Source organism: Gossypium arboreum, chromosome 8, assembly GCF_025698485.1.
Source record: "Gossypium arboreum isolate Shixiya-1 chromosome 8, ASM2569848v2, whole genome shotgun sequence".
Classification (NCBI taxonomy): Eukaryota; Viridiplantae; Streptophyta; class Magnoliopsida; order Malvales; family Malvaceae; genus Gossypium; species Gossypium arboreum.
In genome coordinates, this window is record NC_069077.1 from 136,149,169 (window position 1) to 136,165,487 (window position 16,319).

The following is a 16,319-nucleotide window of genomic DNA, read 5'->3' on the forward strand; positions in this document are numbered from 1 at the left end:
TGGAATCGATGGGATTCAGACACTAGAGACGTTTTCTTCGAGAGGTATGGAGATATAGCTCACCGATCACCATCCGTGTAGACGAACAGTTGATTCAAGCCATGGTTCGGTTCGGGACCCACTTATCGTGTTTCACCTTCAATCAAGAAGACATGACTCCAACCATAGAAGAGTATCTTGCTTTACTCGATCGACAATGTACAATTGGCAAAATATATGTGAAGGAGCCTAAGCCGATGACCTTCAAGAAAAAGTTAGTAAGACCGACAGACATGACCGATGCATGGGCTGAAAAGCAGATGAAGAAGAAGAACGAAACCATTTGCATTCCATGGTCCTCCTACGAGATTTGACTCGAACCATCCCGACATCTTTGAAAAGGGTAAATTTATTCGCTGGCCATTTATGGTCCGGTTATTTTCCCAAAGATTCTCGGACATCTCGAAGTGGCGATAGTTGATTTCTTGAAAGGTTAAAACAAGGAATCAACCTGTCCCAACCATCCTAGCCGAGACCTTCAGTCCCCGAGTAGTTGTCGAAGAAAAGGGAGGGACGATTTATCGGATGCTTGTATTGCTCAATGTTTGGATTTTAAGTCACTTACGGAAGGTAGAGCGCACTCCATTCCATATGTTTTCTAAAACATTCTCCCGCTAGAAGCTTTCCTCAAGAAAGAATGGTAGAAGGAAGTTCTTGAGCAACATTGGGTATCGATCTTCGTAACCTTCAGCAGAGGATATAACATGGAGAGCACCTGGATCCGTCCCTTCTTTGCTATACAAATGTGGAAGCCAAGATTGGGTACCTTTACTTGGGTTATGGGGAGGAGTTGGATATGCTCCGCTATTGGTCCAAAGGCAATTTTTTCGCGACAATTCCTCCCATAATCGGAGGATTAGCACAGTTCGAGTTCGCTTTCACGGGTGAAGGATATATGAAGAGAGTCCGAGACACTGCAAAGTCTTGGAAGGAAATTCATTTCATGGAATTAGCCTTGTATGCTGATACCCTTACCCAAGATTACAACGTATGGAGGAAGCAACGGGTAAATAGTCAGCAAATCTCGACAACAAACCACCCCATCCAGAATCCTTTCTCGAAGGAAATGCCGTCTGAGCTAGAAATGGCAAGACAAGAATTCGAGCGAGAAAAGGCCAAGATGTCTCGAGACCTTAGTGCCCTTCAAGAAGAAAACTATCAACTGAAGATTGAAATTCAGGTTGAAAGATCCAGAACTGAAAAGGTACAAAGAGAAGCTGAGATTGTGAGAAACGACTTAAGGGACCTTCATTTGGAAAATAAGAAATTAAGAAACACTATAAAGAATAGCGGGTTGGGCAAGTCGACAGCAGAATGGAAGGAAGAAATTAGCAATATCAAGGGAGGAATGGAGTTTTGGAAGGGAAAAGCAAAGAAAGAGGAGGAAAAGGCTGTGCGCGCTTTGATAGAGTTAAGAAGGAAGAACGCCGAGTATGAAATAGCAATCGCAGAATTGGCGAAAAGTCGGTCGAACATCAAGAATTAAAAGGAAAACACGAGATCTAGAAAATATGCTGCAATCTCATCAACAACAATTAGATAACCTTCGAAGGCTCTAGAAGAAAAGAGTGAGCGATACGATAGGGACATTCACGCGTATGAAGGAACTCTCAAGGAAAAGGAAATGCAACTCGCCTCTTGATCAATGAAATTGCATAAGCGGCTATGCAAGTTGTTCAATTATCGATGAAGCCAAGTTCTCGATTACCAATTCCTCCGAGCCAAAGATCGAACATATCGAGTTTTTAGAGCAAGTAAAGAAACAAGGCAATGTGGCTAGAAATTTGTGTAACCATTGAAAAATGGAAACTTTGTGTAATAGGCTATGTTGATCAATGAAATGCCTAAATATGGGGCTACCTTGAAATTAACACCAATTTTTTGCATTCCTTGCATAATTAACATGTTAACATTTTGACATTCATACATTCATTCATGCATTCATCCATACATTGCATATCCCATACTCGGTCATTGAAGACAAAATATATAATTCAGCATTGTAATACCACAAGATGGAACCACGTCATCAGTATAAAACGCGCCGACAAGCTAGAGTGATGGAAGCTGAATTCAATGAGAGAATTGAAAGGATGGAAAGGACTCAAAAAGAATTACAAGAGCAACTGGCCAAATCACAACAAGAGACGAGAGACCTAATGATGAGATCTCGAGAGGAATCACTCGAGCAAAGAGATCAAATGGCCAAAATGATGGAGATGATGTTAGCTCTAGTTAAAGGGAAAGGACCCATGCGGAGCCCTGACATTGAAGAATCTCGATCAAGAATTCACCACGATCAGGATCCACTCTATCCCCCAGGATTCACTCCACCATTCGCATATACAACACAAAGAGGGTGTACTCAAGGGGAACCCACCGGCTTAGAACATCGACCCATGCCACCTGCTCCACTCACTAATTTGGGGCAAGGAATATTCACGTCAAGCCCAGGGGCTAGTCCTGCTGATCCACTAGTTCCAGATCTGGATGACCCAGCAGAGGTAGCCAAGTTGAAATCGGATAACCATGACGCAAAATATAGGAGTCTAGAGGAAAGACTCAAAGCGATAGAAGGCACTGAAGTCTTCTCCGCACTAGGTGCCAAAGAGCTCAGTTTGGTACCCGATCTGATTTTGCCCCCAAAGTTCAAAGTACCTGATTTTGAGAAGTATGATGGGACAAGATGTCCAAAGGCGCATTTGGTCATGTTTTGTCGAAAAATGACTGGTTATGTGAACGAGGATAAACTACTCATACATTGCTTTCAAGATAGTCTAACAGGTCACTCTCGATGGTACAATCAACTTAGTAGAGAAAAGATTCGATCTGGAAAGACTTGGCGTCAAGATTTTGCGATCGATACAAGCATGTATCGGAGATGGTGCTTGGACCGTATGACCTTGCAAATGATGGAGAAGAAACCAGCAGAATCCTTTAGACAATATGCGCAAAGATGGAGAGATATCTCGCCCAAGTGGAGCCTCCATCGACTAAGATCGAGATAATGATCCTTTTCATCAATACTCGAAAGCACCGTTCTATGACAAGTTGGTGGGAAGTGCTACGAAGGATTTTTCGGATATCGTAATATCTGGTGAACTCATAGAGAATGCCGTCAAGAGCGAGAATGGAAGGATCGGAAGGCTCAAGAAAAGCGGCACCGTAAGGAAGAAAGAGCGAAGCCCACATGGTGGGAACTGGAGTCATTACGTCCCCAATTTGTATTCTAACCAACCCGACCTCGAAATTATCCACCCCAATTTCCATTACCCTCCTCAAACACCTTACTACCAAGCATCACATCCGTCCTACCTCAGATACGCCATGAATAACCAAAGGCCCGTCACCACATTTCCACAAAACACTCGCCCACTCAAAGCCAACCCGAAATGAACCAAGACCAACAAGGCCTAATCACGAGAGAGACAATTCACCCCTATTCCTGTGTCATATGGGGAACTGTACCCAAAACTTCTGGAGAAACAATTGATATCTCCCCATTACATGGCCTCCCTTAAACCTCCATACCCGAAATGGTACGATCCAAATGCTAGTTGCGCCTACCATGCGGGGAACCAGGGGCATTTTACGAGAATTGTCTTGCTTTCAAAAGGAGAGTTCAAGGGCTCATCGATGCGGGCATTTTGCGATTCGATGGTACTGGCAAGAAGGCCGGGAATCCATTCCCAAACCACACCGAAGGGAATGTGAGCGCAGTAGGAGAGGAGGATGAACGACAAAATAGAAGATGGGTTTCTGAAGTACGAACACCTCTGCAGAGAATCTGGGAGATACTAAGTGAGAAAGGGTTGCTCTGTCGTTTTAACGGAGTATCCAAAGGAGAAGATGCAAAAGGTCACAGTTTTTGCAAGCTCCATGGTATTGGGGAGCATAACATTCAGTCCTGTAAGGAATTCAGAAGTTTACTGCAAAGTATGATGGACAATAAGGAGATTGGGATTTTTTGTAAAGCCAAAGAGGCCGACAGTGGAGAAATATGTGCCTCGACAGTCAATCATCGGGTTTCCCATATAAGCGCCAACCAATCGTTAATAATCTATTATGACGCGAAGAAGGAGCCGGTGAAACCAAAAATGATAATTGAAGTACCATCTCCTTTCCCCTATAAGGACAATAAAACAGTACCGTGGAAGTACGATGTCAACATCGTTACACCTGAAGGTGAAAAGCTTGAAGTCACAACTGAAGACATTGGGGAAGTAGGTCATTTTACCCGCAGTGGACGGTGCTATTCTAAAGAAGTTGAACCGATAAAGAAAAGTAGCGACTTGAAACAAAAAGGGAAAGCAGTGATGCACGAAGTCGAGGTCGAGCAAGAAATTCCACCCGTACAAGAAACTAAAAAGCCTGTGAATGAGGAAGAAGCTCAAGAATTCTTGAAATTTATTAAGCACAGCGAGTATAGTGTGGTGGAACAATTGAGCAAGCAGCCAGCACGAATCTCAGTTCTATCTCTACTGTTAAATTGAGCCACATCGAATGCTTTATTGAAGGTGTTAAATCAAGCTTATGTGGCCAACAACATATCTGTCGAAAAGCTTGGTAGATGGGTAAACAATCTGAATGCGGACAATTTCATCTCTTTTAGTGATGATGAGATACCGCCAAATGGTAGAGGCTCGGTGAAAGCGCTGCATATCACGACTCGCTGCAAGGGCTATATAATACCGAACGTACTCATCGATAATGGGTCAGCATTAAACGTCATGCCATTGGCCACGCTTTCCAGAATACCGATGGATTTTTCCTACTTAAGACCCTGTCATTCCATGGTAAGGGCATTCGACGGGACGAGGCGCGAAGTCATGGGAAAGATCGAAATCCCTTTGGAAGTGGGCCCTTACATCTATGAGGTCGAGTTCCAAGTCATGGACATTACACCCTCTTATAACTGCCTTTTGGGAAGACCTTGGATCCATTCTGCTGGAGCAGTTCCATCATCCCTCCATCAAAAGTTGAAATTTATCATGGATGGCTGTTTGGTCACAGTCGAGGGTGAAGAAGACATTGTCGCATCTATCTCTACTGATGCGCCATACCTGGAAGTAAGTAAGGACGCAGTGGAATGTTCCTTTCGATCCCTCGAATTCGTCAATGCCACTTTCATCGCTGAAGGAAACAAAATTCCGATGCCAAAACTGTCGGAAAATACCAGAATGGGTGTCAAGTTGACTGTAGGAAGAGGAGCTCGTGCGAGAAGAGGTTTAGGAGACATCTACAAGGAATAGTTAGGGCTTTAAGGCCAGTACACCACAAGGCCCGATACGGTTTGGGGTTCCAACCTGACATGCGTCAAAGAAGAAGACAGTGGAAGAAGGATCAAGAGAGAAGAATTGCAAGAACTTTAGGCCGAGAACCAGAATGGGAACCGATAGAGTACCCTCATTTGTCAAAAAATATTTACATCTGCGGAATGTTGTACCGGACAAGATGATCCACGAAACATCTTTGGGGTTAATTGAAAGGGTTTTCGAATGTCATTATAAGTGTCATCGACAAAGAAGTTGGTGCAAGTAAAGATGTCTCGAGGATACACCTTTGCCCTCCGGTTTTATGTTGAACAATTGGACTCTTGAGGAGCTTCTTGTAGTTTATAAGTCTTCAGAGTAATGCTAAACATTAACCTTCTATTGTGTCCTTAGATATAATAGAATTCTTTTGTAAGAGCTTTCATTCGCTCTTTATCATTTAAATGAATATCGATGAAGATACATTTTGTCACGATTTTTCGCGTTATCACTAATTTCATGATCATTCTCTCATTTCATAGCCTATCTTTACATTTGCCTCATTACCATGACATAACATTTTGTTTGTTGTTTCCAATACTTGGATGTCCCCCTATAGCTTCCTTTTCCATTTCAACTTTCAGGTGCTCAGATATTGACGACATGAATAAGCCCAATTCTGAATCTTGAAATCGATTTTGAGAAGGCTGTTTGCTTAGGAGAATTTGAAGCCGAAGAAAATGCTGAAGATTATGTCTCGTCTCCTGAATTGTTAAGAATGGTGGAGCAAGAGGATAAACAGATTCTGCCTCATGAAGAATCTGTGGAAACAATAAATTTGGGCACTGAAGAGAGGAAACAAGAAGTGAAGATTGGGACTTCTATTTCAGAGAGTACGAGGCATAGTTTGATCACTTTACTCATGAATACAAAGATGTTTTCGCATGGTCATACCAGGACATGCAGGCTAGATGAAGATTTAGTGGTCCATAAGCTCCCATTAAAGCGAATGCAAGCCCATCCAAAGAAAAATTAAGACGGATGAGACCAAATGTGTTGAAGATAAAGAGGAAGTCAAAAGCGGTTTGACGGCTTCCTACAATCCTCCAAATATCCGAATGGGTGGCTAACATAGTCCGGTACCAAAGAAAGATGGAAAAGTACGAATGTGCGTGGATTATGCATGACTGAATCGAGCAAGCCCAAAAGATAATTTTCCCTTGCCACATATTGACACGTTGGTGGACAACACAGCAAAACATTCATTGTTTTCTTTCATGGACGGATTCTCGGGGTATAATCAGATCAAGATGGCCCCTGAGGATATGGAGAAAACTACCTTCATAACAATGTGGGGAACGTTTTGCTACAAGGTGATGCCATTCGGGTTAAAGAATGCTGGGGCAACATATCAGAGGGCTATGGTAACGTTATTCCATGACATGATGCACAAAGAAATAGAGGTCTACGTCGACGACATGATTGCTAAATCCGAGGGGAAGAAGAGCATGTGGTGAACCTCAAGAAGTTGTTCGAGAGGCTGAGAAAGTTTCAGCTAAAGCTTAATCCAGCCAAATGTACATTCGGGGCTACCTCGGGAAAGTTGCTAGGCTTCATTGTCAGTAAAAGAGGTATTGAGGTTGATCCAGATAAAATAAAAGCCATCCAAGAATTACCACCTCCGCACACGCAAAAGGAAGTTAGAGGATTTTAGGAGATTAAACTACATTGCCCGATTTATCACTCAACTTACCAACCAATGCGACCCAATCTTTCGGCTTCTTCGAAAACATAACCCGGGAGAATGGAACGAAGAATGCCAGGTGGCCTTTGATAAGATAAAACAATATTTGTCTAGTCCTCCAGTGTTAGTACCGCCAACCCCTGGAAGACCTTTGATATTGTATTTGACTGTGTTCGAAAGTTCAATGGGTTGCATACTGGGGCAACACGACGAGTCAGGAAAAAAAGAAAAAGCGATCTACTACCTCAGCAAAAAGTTCACTGAATATGAGGCAAAATATTCGTCCATTGAGAAATATTGTTGCGCTCTGGTTTGGGTAGCTCGGAGACTCAGACAATATATGTTGTATCACACGACATGGCTAATTTCAAAGCTGGACCCAATAAAATACATGATGGAATCGCCGCACTATCGGGAAGAATGGCGCGATGGCGATCCTCCTTCGAATATGACATTGCCTATGTAAATCGAAGTCGATAAAAGGAGCGCAATAGCGACTTCTTAGCAACTCGAACGTCGAGAGGAATATGAGTCTTTAAGATTCGATTTCCAGACGAAGACTTAATGTGTATCACGTAAATAGAATCCGAAGTCATCAAAAGAGAAGTCATGGAAGATGTGCTTTGATGGTGCGTCAAATGCTCTAGGGCATGGAATTGGAGTAATCCTGGTATCACCAGACGGGAATCATTATCCGTTCACCGCAAGGCTGGACTTCTTCTGTACCAATAATATCGCAGAATATGAGGCCTGTATCATGGGGCTTCGTGCAGCTATCGAACGAAACATCGAGATCTTGGAGGTGTACGGGGACTCAGCCCTAGTGATTTACCAAATTCGTGGAGAGTGGGAAGTGAGGGATCCAAAATTGATTAAGTACAGCAATTTAGTGGCTGGATTAATTAAGGAATTCAAAGAAATAACTTTTCATTACTTCCCACGAGAAGAGAACCAACTGGCGGATGCCTTGGCCACTTTGGCTTCAATGTTCAAAGCAAGTAAAGAAGCAGAAATAATGCCCCTCAAAATGAGGATATACGAGGTCCCTGCACACTGTTGTAGCATTGAGAAAGAGGCAGACGGACGACCATGGTTCTACGATATCTTAGAATATATCAAGAATCAAAGCTATCCCGAACAAGCAAATGAGAACGACAAAAGAACAATCAGAAGAATGGCAGCGGGATTCGTTCTTGATGGGGATATCCTATATAAAAGGGGAAAGGATCAAATACTTTTGAGATGCGTGGATGATGTCGAAGCCAGAAAGATACTTGAAGATGTCCATGAAGGAATCTGTGGGACACATGCCAACGGCTTCAGTATGGCCAGAAAGATTATGAGACTCGGTTACTACTGGTTGACGATGGAAAGCGACTGTATTAGTTTTGCCAGAAAATGTCACAAATGTCAAATCTATGGCAACAAAATTCATGTAGCCCCTTCGCCCCTTCACGTCATGACTTCTCCTTGGCCTTTTTCTATGTGGGGCATGGATGTTATAGGGCCAATTTCTCCAAAAGCATCAAATGGACATCGATTCATTTTTGTGGTTATCGATTACTTCACAAAATGGATAGAAGGTGCTTCATTTGCCAATGTGACGAGGACTGCAGTTTGCAAGTTTTTGAAAAAGGAAATCATTTGCCGGTATGGTTTGCCTGAAAGAATCATTTCAGATAATGCCATGAATCTGAACAATAAAATGATGAAAGAAGTGTGCGAAAGGCCCAAATAAAGCATCATAATTCCTCGCCCTATCGCCTAAAGATGAACGGGTCATTGAAGCACTAACAAGAACATTAAGAGGATCATTGGGAAAATGGTGAGACATATAAAGATTGGCACGAGAAACTTCCATTTGCTTTGTTTGCATATCGCACATCTGCACGAACATCTACGGAGCAACTCCTTTCTCTCTAGTCTATGGAATGGAAGTCGCTACCCATCGAGGTTGAGATCCCTCTCTGCGAGTATTGATGGAATCGAGTTAGAAGAAGCGAATGGATTCGAGCTAGATATGATCAGTTGAACCTCATTGAAGAAAAACGTCTAAAGGCAATTTGTCACGGGCAAATGTACCAAAAGAGAATGATCGCAGCCCATGACAAGAAGGTACGACCAAGAGAATTCCACGAAGGAGAACTCGTGCTGAGAAAAATTCTCCCAATACAAAAAGATCTGCGAGGAAATGGGCACCAAAGCGGGAAGGACCGACGTCAGTAAAAAGGCATTCTCAGGAGGAGCTTTGATCCTTACCGAGATGGATGGGAAAGAGTTGTCGAATCCAGTGAACTCAGATGCAGTGAAGAAATATTATGCTTAAGATGAAAACTCGAAAAGGGCATCTAAAAAAAAAAAAAAAAGGGAGGAAGGGATCAGAGCGAAAACCCGAAAAGGGCGCTTTGGTTAAACATAAAAGATTAGAATGAAAACCCAAGAGGCGTTCTAATGGAACAAATATTCGATTTACAAGGCAAGGCGTTCTAAATCAGACGACAAACGGTGAGACTACGAGATTTGAAGCATCTCCGAAAGCTCGAAATCTTCTACGCAAGGAGCCATACTCTAAAAGATTCTTGATTAAGGAACGTGAAGAGTTCATGTGTCGAATATCTAAAGCATTTGTATCCATTGAATACGACCCTTTCTTTCTTTTTGACATTTTTTGTACTTTCATCAGTTAACTCTCTTTGTTTGCCACAGTTGAAATAAAGGAATATGAGATATCATTTTTGTCCCTACCTGACCATTTTCATGCATATCATTAGGTGTTTATTTACATGATAAATGGTGAAATGATATGCCCTAAACAAAAGAAAGGTTAAGCATTACCTGGAGGAAAATTTAATAAGCGCAAGAGTCTCAAAGTAGGAACAAAGTTCAATCGGGGACAAAAGAGTGACATCTGAGGAACGTCGATTACTCGTGAAGCTCGAAGACATGTACATGGCGAAAGAGGAAGTAAAGAGCCGAAGTAATGAATGCAGACCATCACAAGAATAGAGACGGAAAAGACATACGACGAACATACTTAAAGAGCGCTGCATAATCATATAGGCATAAAGGCATTTAAGACAAACATGTGCATAACATGATAGCATCATGCATGGTATATACAGGTACTCCAGCAGAGCAAGAAATCTGGAATGAGAGTCGCATTGAATCAAATGAAAAGACACTTGAATTCTACCAAATGACAGGTTTTGACATTTTTAATGTTCAATTTCTGTCCTCCAATTTTGTTTTTTTCCAAAAATCAACTCATATTGCGAGAAGTGAGTTGAGCCTCAGGGCACGCTGAGGTATTTCCAATTTCTACTTTTTAATTCATGTTTTCCAAGAAAATCAGCTCATATTGCGAGAGGTGAGTTGAGCCTCAAGACACGTTGAGGTAATTTCAATTTATGTTTCAAAAATCAACTCATATTATGAGAAGTGAGTTGAGCCTCGAGAGGCACGTTGAGGTATTTTCAATTTCGCTTTTTAGTTCATGTTTCCAAGAAAATCAACTCATATTGCGAGAGGTGAGTTGAGCCTCAAGACACGTTGGGGTAATTTCAATTCATGTTTCAAAAATCAACTCATATTGCGAGAAGTGAGTTGAACCTTGGGGCACGTTGAGGTAATTTCAATTTATGTTTCAAAAATCAACTCATATTGCGAGAAGTGAGTTGAGCCTCAGGGCACGCTGAGGTATTTTCAATTTCTGCTTTTTAGTTCATGTTTCCAAGAAAATCAACTCATATTATGAGAGGTGAGTTGAGCCTCAAGACACGTTAGGGTAATTTCAATTCATGTTTCAAAAATCAACTCATATTGCAGAAGTGAGTTGAACCTTAGGGCACGTTGAGGTAATTTCAATTCCCATTAAATCTAAAATCGACTCATATTGAGAGGTGAGTTGAGCCTCATGCACGCTAAGGTATTTTCAAATTCTATCTTAAAGGGTCAATTCATATTACGAGAGGTGAGTTGAGTCTTTTAATTTCTATTTTCAATTTACATCTTTTTGTTTTTTCAAAGATCAACTCATATTGCGAGAGGTGAGTTGAGCCTTTAATTTTCGTTTTTGAAATCTACTTTTCAATTATTAACTCATGTTGCGAGAGATGAGTTGAGCCTTTTAATTTCTACGTTTCAAAATCAACCCATATTGCGAGAAATGAGTTGAGCCTCGGTTCACTTGATGAGGTATTTTCAACTTTTGTTTTGATGTCCGTTTTAAAGAGTCAATTAATATTGCGGAAATGAGTTGAACACAAGATCACACGCCAAGCAAAGACTAAAGATTGAAGTGATGGAAAACACCGATTTGGATACCTTGAAGTTGCAGAGAGCTGATCGAGGATATCGATCTTGCCTCGCTAGAGTTCTGAAGAGAAGATCACGAATCTCATCTAATGAAGTGATAAAAGAGCGATCAAGACACAAATCTCATATCCTGGAAGTTACATTGGAGTAGATTGAAGTTACAAGGCATATGTCAAGATACGATGAGATTGAACCAAAGCTACAAGATACAATGGATGGAGGAAGATTATTACCAATGAAATCAAGACCCAAGAAGACCTGTGCAAAATTGGCCTTTCACTTAGTCTTTGCTCTATTTCGTTACGACAATGAGCAAAGAGGGCAACAGACTAGGCCAATTTCAGCCCAATCCCATTTACAATTTAAAACCCTATTTACAAAACACTAAACCCTTAAAAAAAAAACCCCTAACCCAATAAGCCCACTAAGCCTAAACAACTAAACCCAAGCCCAACTACCCCACCCAATAATCCCACTCAACACTCGAAACCCTAATCCCACTTTAGCAAGACGACCCTCCGACACTAGCCCATGCCCGACGCCTCACTCCCCATGCCACCATGTCGGCCACCACGCACTCCACAAAGACCTACCATACCCCGCAAAAACAATGACAAGCAATAGGTAGCAAATAATAATAATAAAAGTGTAACAAAATAGGCTATAAAAAGCCAAATGAAACAACGTAAAGGGTTCTTTTTGATCAATACGGACATATATTTCAAAAGCCGTAGATAGAGTGAAAAAACCAATCCAAACAGTATCAACATAGAAAAACGCACACCAAAGATCGAGAATCGAAAGTGGTAAAGATCCTAAGTGATTTCATTTCGTTTTAGTTCTTGTTTTGATCTTTTTTGAGCACAAGCACCTTGAATAAACACTAACTAAACGAGAATATAGTACAAAAATATAAAAAAGGGAATTTTTACCTTTTTCCCGCCATCGCATCATGGTGGCCAAGCGCCGGCCGGCGTGGGCTCGGTGACCGTCCGTGACCGGCCGATGACCGGTCCGGGTCGAGCCCTCTCTCTCCCCGCCCTCTTTTCTCCTTCCCTTCTTTTTTTTTCTTTTCTTGGTTTCAAATGAAAAAGCAAAAAATTTGGTTTATATAGGGTCCAAACGCACTGCTTTGGACCCCCCTAATACATAAAACGGCGCCGTTTAGGCCTTGGATCGGTCGACCGACCCTAACCCGCCAGATCCGCGTGTTTTAAAGCGGAAGGGCTATTTTGCAATCACCCTTCCGCTTTTTCGTGTGTTTGCAATCGATTTTTCTTGCGTTTAATTTGGCCCCAATTTTGCCTGCTCATCAATCTAGCCCTCCGTGTTGCTGCGCTTTTGGGTAATAGAGGATATTGCGCTTTTGGTCCCCATTGTTTTCACGCGTGTTCGTTTTGGTCATTTATTTCTTTATTTCTTTTAAATTACTTCAAATTTTGTTCTTAGGTGATTTAGTCCTTTTTCGTTTATTTTCATTTTTTACATATTATTAATATTATTATTAGTATTTTATTAATATATTAATTATTTTCAAAGTATTATTACTACTAATGATTATTATTTCTAGTTTTAGCATCATTATTAATATTAATATATGTATATTATATATGTATATATTCGTACATTTATATATAGTACTATTTTAATTACTCTATTTTAATATTACTATTATATTATATTCGCTTTTATACTTCATTATATTTCTAAGGTTATTATTATTAGTTGTTATTTGTTTCTAATATGTATATATCATGTAAATGTTGTAATATTATATGCATTTTTACATACGTGATGTATATAAGTTCTTAATATTATATTTTATATATATTATTATATATATTTTAATATCATTAGTCATATTCTTCTTTTATACTATATATATATATATATATATATATATATCTAATATTATAAGGTATGCTTCTAATACTATTATTTATATATATATTTATGTATGTGTGTATGTATTTGTGTAATGTACAAAATAGTTTTATTATCATTTCTAAGGAACGTCATTTATTGTATACGTTCTATATATGTTATGTATATATCTTTAATATTACTAGTTATATATATATTTCTTATACATCTCCACATACATATTTTCTTTTATATACTATGTATATATTATATTTTATTATATATTAGGACACATATTTTATTATACGTATGTATGTATACTTCTATATTAATATTATTTTCAGTATATCATATTATTCATTATTATACTTATTATTTTCACTATTACCACTTATTATATTATTTCAATATTATGTACTATTTGGTGTACACACATTTTTATTATGATTATTAGTGTATAAATACATGTTTTTTCTAATATATATCGATATGTTCATCTGTACTATGTATATACATATACATATTTAACATTACTACACATTGTATTTATTCATGATTTGTCTTTATTTCTTTCATAAATGTCATTGTTATTGTTATTGAATGTTCTAGTATCCCATGTTAAAATTTTTATTCATAATGTCATTATTCACATCATTTATTTATTTTAAATTCTTACTTTTGGAATCTTTTTCTAATTAATTTTAATACATAAGGCAACATGTCGGTTTAACACAAAGTCGCTGATTTCATCGCTATGTTGGATGAACATCAATCGACCCGTGTTAAAATGGTATGTCCTTCTCAAAAATCCAAAGAATTGAAAATTTCTCATCTTTTAATCGGATCTCGACTAAATGTTACATTGAACTCGTATTTTGAAAATCTAGACAACACATGTTTACGAGATACCAATTTTGGGCGTCATGAGGGTGCTAATACCTTCCTCGCAGCAGAATCGACTCGAACCCCAATTTTTCTCTGGACTATTCACGAGACCTAAATTTAGCCTCCTTTTGTTTTAAAATAATTTTATTAGGTGTCCGTCACACCTATAAAAGGATCGTGGCGACTCCTTTTTAGTAAAATCGAAAGTCGGTTTTCAAATGTTTAAAATCGCCACAATTAGCGACCAACCAAAGCTAAAATTTTACGTCGCTACATAGTTATCTTAATATTATTTTAATATTTACATTAAAGTAGTATTATATATTTAGTATATGTTTATTTTTTAATGTATTCTAAATTACATAATATAAAGTATTATAAACTTAAAATGGGCCAGGTCGAGTCGAGCTTGAGCCCAACCCATATTTTAAACGGTTCTAATATTTTAGCTTCGTCTCTGAATGTTAACAGTCGAACTTAAATTTTAAAATTTGAAAAGTACAAGTACTGACTTACCAAAAGTAAAATATAAAAATTTAAATTTAAATTTCCAAAAAGTATTAAAGAAATATTAAAAATTTAACCAATTTCATATAAACCAAAAAGAAATTTGTTGAACAAACAAAACATCCACACAAGACCTCATTTGTTGTCCGTTGAAGACCACGTTTAACTTGCATTTTAATTGACAGACTTATTTTAAGTGTAGAAAGAAAAAAACGTAGATTTAGTAAAGGTATTCACATATTGAGAATGGCCACCGTCTAATTTTATAGAAAAAACTTTTAAGTTTGGTCTTAGCCTAGTTTAAGTGTAAATCCCTAAATAATGAAATGCAACCCTTTATTTCTTACTAATTTAGTTTCTCGGTCATTTAGTTTATCTTTTGAGATAAAAATATCGTGGATTATATCTATTGACATGTTATTAATTGGTGAAATTTAATTTTTCATCACAACAAGTGGTCGACTCTTTTAAGAGAAGTATTTGAAATATTATCCGTTCGGTAATCAATGGATCCCTCCAACAATCAAAAGTATTATTTTTCGATGGAGATTTGTAACCTTCTAAACCCGACCTAGACGTTATGGCCAAATTTTAAATGTTACATTGACCACTGAAATGGTCTAGTAAAACCCATTTAGTTTCGTATGTGTCAATTGGTTGATTTTAAAAAAACTTAGGATAGTTGTCAAAACCGTCCGATTATTAAGTCGATTAACTTTAGAATTCAGTCTATTATAAGTTGTATCGTTTGAAAAAAAGAAAAGAAAACTTAATTGATTTTGTCAATTTGCCTTTTTAAAATTCCTTTTTTATCGTTAGAAAGCAAAAAAAAGTGAACTTTTAGTTTTTATATAAAAAACCGTGTTTTAAGTCATATTTAACCAGCTATTAGAATTGTTTGATTTGTTGCACTTCAAAAATGGGCTAGAAGAATTGGGTTTGTGAATGGAGAGTGAATAATCACATATAAATGTGTTTCTAAAAAATAAATTGATTTGATTTAGTGATCAAATGTTTTATCGTGAGGTTGAGGTACTATATTTAATTACCAAATTTGAATGTTGCGTGAAAAAATGAAAATAATTTGTACTTCTTTCCTATTGTGCCGTCCATGCTGGGAGTCAATTTACAACCCAATAGGGATAGCAATTAAATAGGATTCAAACTCTCTAATTATGGTAACCATAGAATTATTATTACTATACTAGGATATAACCCCAATTAGCGGGTTTGTCTTTTTTATTTATATTATATTAGGAATATAATTACATGACATAAATATAAGAAAATAAAATAAAATACATGATATAAAAAATGTATAAACGTATTAATATTTACGTAAAATATTACTTAGGTAATAAAATTATATATAACAAATCGAATTCAATTATAACATGAAAGTGAAACATAAAACAAAGCACGACACAAATAAATAATAATAATTGAATTAAAAGTAATTTATATATATATATATATATATATATATATTTAATATAACATATATTTCTATATATGGGATAAATTTGTTGTGGAAAATTCAATCTGGAAAATTGAGTTATCCCAAAGTGGAAAAGCAGACCATTATGGAGTATCCTTCCTACAAGTTTCTTCACTTTTGGCGTCAACCCTCCAGCCCGCTTCCTATATCCTTCCTACAAGTTTCTTGCTATACCCTTCTTACAAGTTTCTTCAAATTATTTCTCAGTCAACATTGT